Below are 11,049 nucleotides of genomic sequence, written 5' to 3'. Positions count from 1 at the left end.
CCTACTTGACCCCTGTTGAATAGCCTTAAGTTAGCATATATTGAGTGAGAGGTAGAGTCCTAAGTATAATATCTGATGCCTCAGGGATCCATTAAAAGAAAAACCAAAGCAAAACCATTTCCCCCTCTGCACATGGGAAGCCTATCCTATTTTTTGTCCTTTGTGGAAACAGAAGCCAAGTTTCTCTTCCCAAATGGCTTGGAATTCTCGATCACAAGTGTTTGATAACCTAATATTGTGTTTTGTTGAGCCATCTAATTTTCTTCACTTTCTAATTCAGATTCTCCTTCTGCATTTTGTAAACATTTGTTTGGTTTTGTTAGAGTTGTCAAAATGCAATATAGTAGAAATGGATTGGCCTTTACAGTGCAGATTTCTTAGGTTACAAATTTATTGTTCTAAAGCCATGAAAATGCCCAAATTAAGGCATCCAGAGAAAGACATCTGGACTCTGAAGAAAGGCCCATAGCATCCAAGGTTCTTCTGTCACATAAGAAGGCAAATGCCTGGCATCTATTAGTCCTTTGCTCCTGAGTTCTGTTGCTTTCAACTTCTGATTCCACCTGCCTTCTCACTGAGTGTTTGCAGGTCTTTTTTTAATGTCTCCAGGGCCTTTCCCCTCTCTTTCCAAAATATCTCTGGGTATTTCTCTCTTAGGTTCTCCTAGGACATTTTCTATCTTTTTCCAACTGTCTCTGAGCTTTCTCAGCCTTTACTGTCTTTTTATCCTCTCACAAATCTCCCCAGTAGAGACAAATAAGTCTCATCTTGAACTGGGTTGGTCACATCTCCATGGAAACAACTAATTCAAAGATCTCACCCATAACTGGTCTGCATGCACAAGAATGGATTATAAGAACATGGCATTTCTGGGGTACATAACAGTTTCAACAGCACATTCCACCATCTGGGCCCCTAAAAAACATGTTCTCTCCATATACAAAATACATTCATTCCATCACAATATCACAAAATTTTAAACTATTTAAATAACAATACAAATACATTATAAAGTAAAAAACAGTAAATACATTACAATGTAAAGTAAAAAAAAAGGTAACAAAGTCTTACCAAAATCAAGTGGAGGTATGTTCTATCCTAAGACAAAATTCCCCTCTGGCTGTGGACCTGTGAAACTCAGAATAAGTAATTTCTTCCAATACACAAAAGAGGGAAAGTCATAGGATAAATGTCCCTATTTCCATTAGGAGAAATTGGAAGGAAAACAGGGGTTAAAGGTCCAAAATAGCTCCAAAAACCTGCAGGGCAAACTCCATTATATTTCAAAATCTGAGACTCAGAAAAGTGTTTTATCCTCAGAGCTTGAGGGCAATAGTCCCACCATCTTCAAAGGCTTAGGCAGCAGCCCTGCTCTCTCCAAACACTGAAGTGAGGGTTTTAACATATCCAAGCTGAGGAGACCATCTTGTTCTTGGATCCACCCTCTTAAAGCATGGGAGTGACACCTGGACTCTCTGCCATCTCTGGAGCACAGGTTAAACCCATTTGGAAGAGTGGGCTCATGGCCAGACTTTCCCCAATCCCCTGGGAATGTGCTCTACCCTCTCTGAAGTCTGGGGCAGCAAAACTCTTCATGAACAACTGGCAGCCAGGCTACCCTATGTAAACTCAGGGGCAAATTCACTCTTTCTTTATGCATTGGTGTGGTCATTCTCTTGGCCCAAGTTGTCTTAGCTCTAGACCTTGGCTTCCATGGTTCTTATTTTACAGTAATTTTTCCTTTAATCTGTCCCTTTTAGTCCAGATTGGAAGTGGTCCATTTGTACATACCTCACAACAAACCTAGCAGTTTTCTGTGAAGCATACAGGGATCCCAACCATCAGATCCCAACCATCAGACAGTAGGACTTTCCACAAATCCTCATGGATAACTCCATTTCCAATCCTGGCTTGTCCTGTAATGGCTGATTGGTTCCATGTTTGGTTAAATCCTCACATAAGTCACTATTATCTGGGGACTCATTTTTCAAACACTCAAAATTTTCCAAACTGTCAGTTTCTGCTTTCTTTGTACCCAAGAGTTCAATTTTCAGCTTATCCCTTTCATGTCACATTTTACTATAAGGTGCAAAGAGAAAGCAGGCTACATATATTCTATGTTTAGTTTGGAAATCTCTTCAGCTAAGCATCCCATCTCATTGCTTTCAAATTCTCTCTTTCAAACAACACCAGAACTTAAATTTGCCAAATTCTCTGGCACTTTAAAACAAGTGTTGCCTTCCTTCCAGTTTGCAGTGACACATTACTCATTTCTGTCCAAGGCCTTCTTGGAAGTGCTTTTAGAGTCCACATTTCTACTAATGGTCTCTTCAAAGAAATGCAGGCCTCTCCTATCAAGCATCTCAAAAGTCTTCCAGAATGTTCCCCTTATCCATTTATAAAATTGTTCCAGAATTTTTTGTATTTGCAAATCTCAGCACCCAGTTTTCCAGTTCCAAAATCTGTTTTGGTTTGCTAAACCTGTTGGAATGCAATATACCAGAAATGGATTGGCTTTTACAAAGGGAATTTATAAGGTGACAAATTTATAGTTCTAAGGCCATAAAAAACCCAGATAAAGGTATCCAGAAAAAGATACCTTGACTTTGAAGAAAGGCCAATGTCATCCCGGGTTTCTCACATGAAAAGGCATTTGGCTGACATCTGCTCATCTTTTGCTCCTGGGTCCGGTTGCCCTCAGCTTCTGATTCCATCTGCCTTCTCCGTGAGTGTTTGTAGGTCTCTTCTTAGTGTCCCCAGGGCCTTTCTACCTCTGTTTCCAAAATGTCTTTAGCATTTCTTTCTCTCTTAGCTTCTCCCAGTGTTTTATTTTTTTCTAAATGTCTCTGAACTCTCTCAGCTATTACTGTGTTATTTTCCTCTCACAAAGGACTCCAGTAAAGATGATTAAGATCCACCTTGAATTGGGTGTGTCACATCTTCTGGGAAATAACCTAATCAAAAGGTCCCAACCACAATAGGTCTGCACCATTAGAATGGATTAGAGGAACATGGCTATATTGGTTTTCTAAAGCTGCCAGAATGCAATATACCAGGAATTGAATGGCTTTTCAAAAGGGAATTTATTAAGTTGCAGGTTTGTAGCTCTAAGCCTGTAAAAATGTTCAAACTAGGGCATCAAGAGAAAGATACCTTGATTCAAGAAAGGCCAATGGGTCCAGAATACCTGTCAACTGGGAAGATATGTGACTGTTATCTGCTGGGTTCTTGTTCCCAGTCCCATTGCTTCCAGGTTCTAACATCAGTGATTTCTTCTCTAAGTGTGTGTGGGCCTTAGCTTCTGTGGGACAAAACTCTCAGGTCTGATTTGCTTATTGTCACATGGGAAGGCACATGATGACATCTGCTGGGCTCTGAACCTCCAAATGTCCATGCCTAGGCATCTCTGCCAGTTCTGAAGCACCTTTGACTTCTGGGTCTTCTGTATTTTCAAACGACTGTGTCTGCATCTTCATCTGAGATTTCTTCAAGATTTTTCCCCTTTTAAAGGTCTCCAGTAGACTAATTAATATCCACCTTGAATGGATGGAGTCACATCTCCATCTAATCAAAAGGTCACACCCACAATTGGGCACACCCATCTCTGTGGAGACAATCTAATCAAAACTACAACCAGGATTGAGTAGGGCAATCTCTATGGAAATAATCTAATCAAAGGTTCAAACCTAAACAATATGTCTGGCCCCCACAAGATTGTATTAGGAAAAAGACATGGCTTTTCTGGGGAATATAACAGCTTCAAACCTGCATAATGGCTATCCTGGGGGTAAATAACAGTTTCAAACCAGGAAACCATTCAACAAATTTCTTCATCTGGTCAAGAAAAACACTTTTACCTTTGGCAATATGTTCTTCTGTGTACTGTTTCAATATCACTTCTTCACTTAGGGTATCAGCTTCATAAAGCAGCACCACAATATTCTGAAAGGTTTTCATGATGCAGATGTTGTTGTAACAGAATTCTTGAACTTTCTGGAGGATGATCAGCTCTAACTGACCTTGGGCACTGAGCACAGCCAATAGGAGAGTGTTCTAATTTTCTAGCTGCTGGAATGCAGTACACCAGAAATAGAATGGCTTTTTTAAAAGGGTAATTTATTAAGTTGCTAGTTTATAGTTCTAAGGCAATGAAAATGTCCCAATTAAAGCAAGTCTATAAAAATTTCCAAATTAAAGCACCACAAGAGGTTACCTTCACTCAAGAAAGGCCAATGAAGCCCAAGATTTCTGTCTCTACTGGAAAGGCACATGGCAAACATGGTGACATCTGCTAGCTTTCTCTCCAGGCTTCTTGTTTCATGAAGCTCTCTCGGTGGTGTATTCCTTCTTCATCTCCAGAGGCCTCTGGTTGCATGGGCTCTGGCTCTCATCATTCTCATCATCCTGTCATTACTCTGCTCTCTTGGAAATTCATCATTCTGAAGCTTTCTCCAAAATGCTGCATCTTTTAAAGGATTCCAGTAAACTAATCAAGACCCACCTGGAATGGGTGGAGTCACATTTCCGTGGGAATAATCTAATCAAGTTTTCCCACATGCAGTACTGAATAGGGTTTTCAATAAAGGGTTGCTCCCACAAGATCGGATTATGATTAAGGCATGGCTTTTCTAGGGAACATAAATCCTTTCGAACCAGCACATATTGCTTCAGGTGCTTAAGGGCTTGCTCTCTAACAAGTTCCTCCCTTTCTGCTCCATTCAACAACATTCATTATACAAGTCGACATAAGTCCAATCACTGCTGTTTTCAGAATATCATTCCTCTTCATTTATTTTTTCACATAGAGCACCATCTCCTTGACTGGGAATTCCTGAGAAAGATGCTTCTGGAGCTCCTTCTGGAGTTCCTTCCTGGTGCTCAGAGACTGCTGGACTCAGCAGAACTCAGAAAGCTCCTTCAGACATGTGTGCCAGTTTGAAAGTATTATTATGTACCCTAGAAAAGCTACAGCTTAATCCTAATCCAATTTTATGGAAGTAATCACTTCTTTTAACCACTATTCAGCACTGTAGGTTGGAAACTTGATTAGATTATCTCCACGGAGATGGGTGCACCCAAATGTGGGTGTGACTTTTGATTAAGTGGAGATGTGATGCCACCCATTCCAAGTGGGTGTTGATTAACTTACTGGAATCCTTTAAAAGAGAAAACATTTTGGAGAAATGACAGAGCCTATAGAAACAACAGAAACCTCAAAGTGGACAGAAACTTCACAGCAGAGCTGACACAGATGTGGACATGTGGGGAAGAGAGAGATGGATATTTGGAGATGCTTGGAGATGAGCAGATGTTGCCATGAGATGTTAAGCAAGCCAGAACCTGGAAAGAGCCAAGGGAAGCCAAGAGATGAAAGCCAGCCACGGAGAAGCAAAGTGAGGAACTCCCACAGGAATAGAAGCTGAAAGCATGGCGTTCAGGAGCAAGGGACCAGCATGTTTTCCCAGTTGACAGAGGTGTTCCAGATGCATCAACCCTTCTTGAATTAAGGAATCTCTTCCTGGATGTCTTAATTTGGACATTTCCATAGGCTTAGAACTGTAAGCTTGCAACATAATAAATCCCCCTTCTTAAGTGCCATTCCATTTCAGGTATGTTGCATTCTGGCAGCTAACAGACTAGAAAAGGTTTTGTTACCAGAGATGTGGGGTGCTACTGTGGTTTGCAAATACCAAATATGTTGGAACAGCTTTTAAATGGATAAGAAGAAGATTCCAAAAGAGTTGTAAGGAGTTTGTTATAGAGGGCCTAGAATGCTTTGAAGAGACTGTTGGTAGAAATATAGACTCTAGAGTTACCTCTGATGAGGCTTTAGACAGAAATGAGGAATGTATCATTGCAGGCTGGAAGGAAGGCAACCCGTGTTTTAAAATGGCAAATAATTTGGTCTAATTGAGTACTGCTATTGAAAGGAAGGATTTAAAGGCAATGACCCAGGATACTTAGCTGAGGAAATTTCCAAACTAAGTGTGGAAAAGGTAGCCTGGCTTCTCTTCGCAGCTTATAGTAAAATGTGAGAGGAAGGAGATAAGCTGAAGACTGAACTCCTGGGTACAAAGAAACCAGAAATTGATTGTCTGAAACATTCTGGGATCCCAGAAAGTGAGACCTCAGTGAATAGTGTCCCATGTGAGGATTTAAGAAAACATGGAAGTAGTCAGCCATTTCAGAAAAAAGCCAGGATTTGAGATGGAGTTATCCAAGAAGGATTTGTGGAAAGTGCTTTTGTCTGATCATTATGATCCTAGCATATTTTAAAGAAAATCAACAGGAGTGTTGTGAGATCTGTATAAACAGAACAGCTGCCTGGTCTGGAATAAAATAGATTAAAAAAATGACAAAGTGAAGGAAAAATAAAACAAAATCATGGAAGCTAAGGTCTAGAGCCAGGAAGCCTTGCGCTAGGAAAGTAGGGCCACACATACAAGTAGAAATGGTGAGTTTACCCCAAAAGCAGAGGATGGGCCTTGTGCTTCATTGTTCAGTAAGAGTTGTGCCACCTCAGGCCTTGCATAGGGTGGGGTGCATTAAACTGGGGATTGGAGAGAGCCTGGCTGCCTCCGTTGTTCTGGAGGGGCTGAGCATGTGCCCCAGAGATGGCAGAGACCCCAGGGGCTGTCCCAATGTATGGAGAGGGTGAAGCCAAGAAAAAGGTGATCCTCCCAATGAGCCCTAGTGTTGCAATACACCCCAGCATCTGGAGAGAGAGCAAGGCCCCTGCATAGGCCCTTGGAAAGTTGAGACTGCCACTTTCTAAAGTGTCAAGGAGAAGTGACTCTCAGATTCTGAAATCTAATGGAGTTTGGCCTGCAGATTTTCAGAAACTGTTTGGGTCTAGTGACCTTTGTGTTCCTTCAAATTTCTACCTACAGAAATGGGAATCTGTATCCTGTGACTGTTCCTCCTTTGTATGTTGGCAGAAGATAACTTGTTCTGAGTTTTACAGGTCCAAACCAGAGGGGAATTTTTCCCTTATGACAAACCATGGCTGTAGCTGACTTTGATGAGATTTTGTACTATTTCTGACTTTGTATTGCATTTATATTGTTACGGAAATGGGTCAAGGCTTTCTGATATTGTTATGGAATGAATGCATTTGCATCTGGAAAGAACATGTCTTTTGGGGGTCCAAACGGTGAAATGTGCCAGTTTAAAAGTATTATTACGTATCTTAGAAAAGCCATGCTTTAATTCTAATCCAATCTTGTGGAGGCAAATTCTTTTAATTTGTATTCAATACCATGGGTTGGAGATTTGATTAGATTATCTCCGTGGAAATGTGTGTGCCCAATTTGTGGGTGTGACCTTTGATTAGATGGAGATGTGACTCCAGCTATTCCAATGGGAATTGATTAACTTACTGGAATCCTTTAAAAGAGGAAACATTTTGGAGAAATGACAGAGCCTCCAGAAATGACAGAAGCTTCAGAACTGATAGAAATTCACAGCAGAGCTGGCACAGATGCAGACATATAGAGAACAGAGATATGAATATATATAGATGCTTGGGGCCCAGCAGATGTTGCCATGAGATGTTAAGCAGGCCAGAACCTGGAGATAGCCAAGGAAAGCTAAGAGATGAAAGCCAGCCTTGGAGAAGCAAAATGATGAATGCCCAACGGAACAGTGGCTGAAAGGATGGAGCCCAGGAGCAAGGGACTAACATGCCTTCTCAGTTGACAGAAGCGTTCCAGATGCATTAGCCTTTCTTGAATTAAGGAATCTTTTCCTGGATGTCTTAGTTTGGACATTTCCATAGGCTTAGAAATGTAAACTTGTAACTTAATAAATTCCCCCTTTCAAAAGCCATTCCATTTCAGGTATATTGCATTCCAGTAACTTACAAACTAGAACAGACCTGCAGCTGTGAAATATTTAGCAAAATGAACTACACTCTGTCTGTTAACTGGAAAGACTACAAGCAACCTCTTGTCTATGTTGGATTTTCTCAAAGAGGAGTAAACAGAGTTGGCATGTTTTTCTGCCATCCATGCTTTAAAAAGTTTGACAGCAAATGAGGCCAAAATGCCTTCCTTGACTAAGTTATCTATGAAGAGACTGGTGAGGATAGTGATGGAAGAGATCCATTGCCCAGTAGGAACCCTGACAGAATTGACAATTTTGTTTGATCTATATTGGAAAGGGCTTTAGGGAAGAGGAGAGGCTTTTTCATTTCATCCTCTAATGCTTTTTCCAAATATTTATATCTTCCTGATGAATTTATTAAAGAACCGAGTATAGTTTCAGATGGTTTCATGATCTTCATTTGCTGAAAACACACAGTGTGTTACTCCAGGGGCCAGCATACTGTCAGCCACTAGAATATTGAAGTGTGTGTATGTATAGTGACTATCACCTAATCTTGAGCTTCTGGGGACTAAAAACTGGCTTCAGCTTCAAGGTCATCACAAGCCTCATTAAGCCCCTGGATACGTGTATCTCTGAATTTCTCTTTTTCATTCTTTTTCCAAGTTTTGAACTGCTGGCCTTTTGGCACTGTCTTCTGATGGTTATTCATAAAATTTCTGTGTGAGGAGTTAGTTGAGGTGCCAGAGGATGAGGGATCCAGCAATTATGGTGGTGGTGGCAGTGAGCCAAGTTCTGGCTCATACCAGGATTCCTGTTCCATGCTGCTAGGGAGGTTTACACCCCTGGGAGTCATGTCCCATGTAGAGGGGGAGGGCAGTGAGTTTACCTGCTGTGTCAGCATAGAGAGAGAGTGGCCACATCTGAGCGACAAAAGAGGTTCTTTGGGGGTGACTTCTAGGCCTAATTTTAAGTAGGCTTTGTCTAGCCTTTGCAGGGATAAGTTTCAAGGCCCTCATTTTTATTCTGAGCTCCCTGTGTTTTGATTGGGACCTCCCTCCCATTTTGGTAGCTTCACCTGACAGTTACTTTGTCTTTTAATCAGCCCTACTCCCACCCTTGCCTGGGGCAGGGCTGAAAAGGGAGAATGCCTGCTGCTTTCTCTGGGATGCTTCTAAAAGAGGAAAGAAAAGAATCTGTTCTCAGAGCTGGTCCCTAGCCTGCTGGCTTCACCAAGCAAGAGCCAGAGTTGGTAAGTAGTTCTATGTGCCCCTTTTCATGGGGCACAGCCCTTTTATGGTATACCGAGCTCAGCCCACTCCAGAAGCCTCTGTTTTTTTATATTCTTCTTTCATTAGCCCTGCCTTCTCCTTGCTGGAAGCAGGACTGATAATGATCTGGTTTATTTCTTGTTTGGGTTGTAGAATTATCTGTGCTCTGAGCTGGTATTCACCAGTCTGAATTTGTTAATCAAATCCACAATTGGTCATGGTTGAGCTCTCCTTCCCTTGCTCCTAGTAGAGACAGATTCTGTTTCCTACCAGGGAGAGACTCTGAGTCAGCCTTCCATGCCAGTGGGGAAGGGGCATTAGCTTCATAGCCTGTAAAAATTCACTCACAGTTTTTTGCTGTTATTTATCAGTATTGGCCCTTTAAATGATTCCTGGCTGGTGTACAATGTGTGTCTTGTCTCAGAAGTCCTCCAAACAGTTTTTTCCTGACAGTTCCTGGCAATTTAATAGCTGTCCTAGGGGACAAACTAATTCCTACACTTCCTTATGCTGCATCTTTTTTTTTGTTTGTTTTCCTTTTTGTGTGTGTGTTTTTGTAAATATTTTTATTGTAAACAACAAACAAACATTCTTGATATACAAACATACCATACATGGTATACAATCAATGGCTCACAGTATCATCACATAGTTGTGTATTCATCACCGTGATTATTTTTTGAACATCTGCATCTCTTCAGCAAAACAAATAAAGAAGAAAAACCGAATCATGCCATATCCCTTACCCCTCCCTCTCATTGACCACTAGAATTTCAATCTACTCAATTTATTTTAACCTTTGCATCCCCTATTATTTGTTTTATTTTTTATTCATATTTTTTAATCATCTGTCCACACCCTAGATAAAAGGAGCATCAGACACAAGGTTTTCACAATCATGCAGTCACATTGCAAAAGATATATCATTATACAGTCATCTTCAAGAAACATGGCTACTGGAACACAGATCCACAGTTCCAGATACTTCTCTCTAGCTACTCTAATACACCATAAACTAAAAAGTGAATATCTATATAATGCATAAGAATAACCTCTGGGATAACCGCTCAAATCTGAAACCTCTCAGCCACTGACACTTTATTTTGTCTCATTTCTCTTTTCCCCCTTTTGGTTAAGAAGGTTTTCTCAATCCCTTGATGCCAAGTCCCAGGTCATCCCAAGATTTCTGTCCCTCATTGCCAGGGAGGCTTACACCCCTGGGAGTCATGTCCCATGTAGAGGGGTTAAGGCAGTGAGTTTGCTTGCCATGTCAGCTTAGAGAGAGGGGGGCCACACCTGAGCAACAAAAGAGGTTCTCTTGGGGTGACTCTTAGGCATAATTTTAAGTAGGCTTAGCCTATCCTTTCCAGGGATAAGTTTAATAGCAGCAAACCCCAAGATCAAGGGCTCAGCCTATTGATTTGGTTGTCCCCACTGCTTGCAAAGAATATCAAAAATTCTCCAAATGGGGAAGTTGAATTTTACCCCCTTTCTCCCCATTTCCCCAGAGGACTTTGAAAACACTTCTTTATTCACTGTTCAAATCACTTTGGGATTCATCAGGGCATCACACTAACCAGGACAAACCAACAAAATCTCATGCCCTATTCAAGGTTCCATGTACTTGTGGTGTTCAATTACACTGACCATACAAGTTAAATTAGGAAATGCACTAGTCAAAATATAAATTTTGCACCAAATAAACTTTTCTCCCTTTAGTCACACACAGATGTTGAAGTTTTAAAATATGAATGACCATCTATTTTCAACACCGTGCAATATTGACATTCCTTTGTTCTTCCTCATGCAAAAATATTTTTAAATTTTTATATTTAATCACTATCATTGCACACTCTAGGCATTCCTAGATTATACCATCTCAGTCTTTATCCTCTGTCTTTCCATCTGGTTTTATGCATGCCCCTAGCCCTTCTCCCTCTATCATTCTCACATT

At 40.9% G+C, this 11,049-nt stretch overlaps 1 pseudogene; it reads right to left on the bottom strand.

Moving 5' to 3' along the window:
* Positions 1 to 254: 254 nt before the first annotated feature.
* On the bottom strand, positions 255 to 8,006 carry LOC143671804 (eIF5-mimic protein 1-like; annotated as a pseudogene).
* Between the last annotated feature and the right edge of the window lie 3,043 nt (positions 8,007 to 11,049).

Source organism: Tamandua tetradactyla, chromosome X, assembly GCF_023851605.1.
Source record: "Tamandua tetradactyla isolate mTamTet1 chromosome X, mTamTet1.pri, whole genome shotgun sequence".
Taxonomy (NCBI): Eukaryota; Metazoa; Chordata; class Mammalia; order Pilosa; family Myrmecophagidae; genus Tamandua; species Tamandua tetradactyla.
This window is presented reverse-complemented; position numbering and strand designations above follow the sequence as displayed.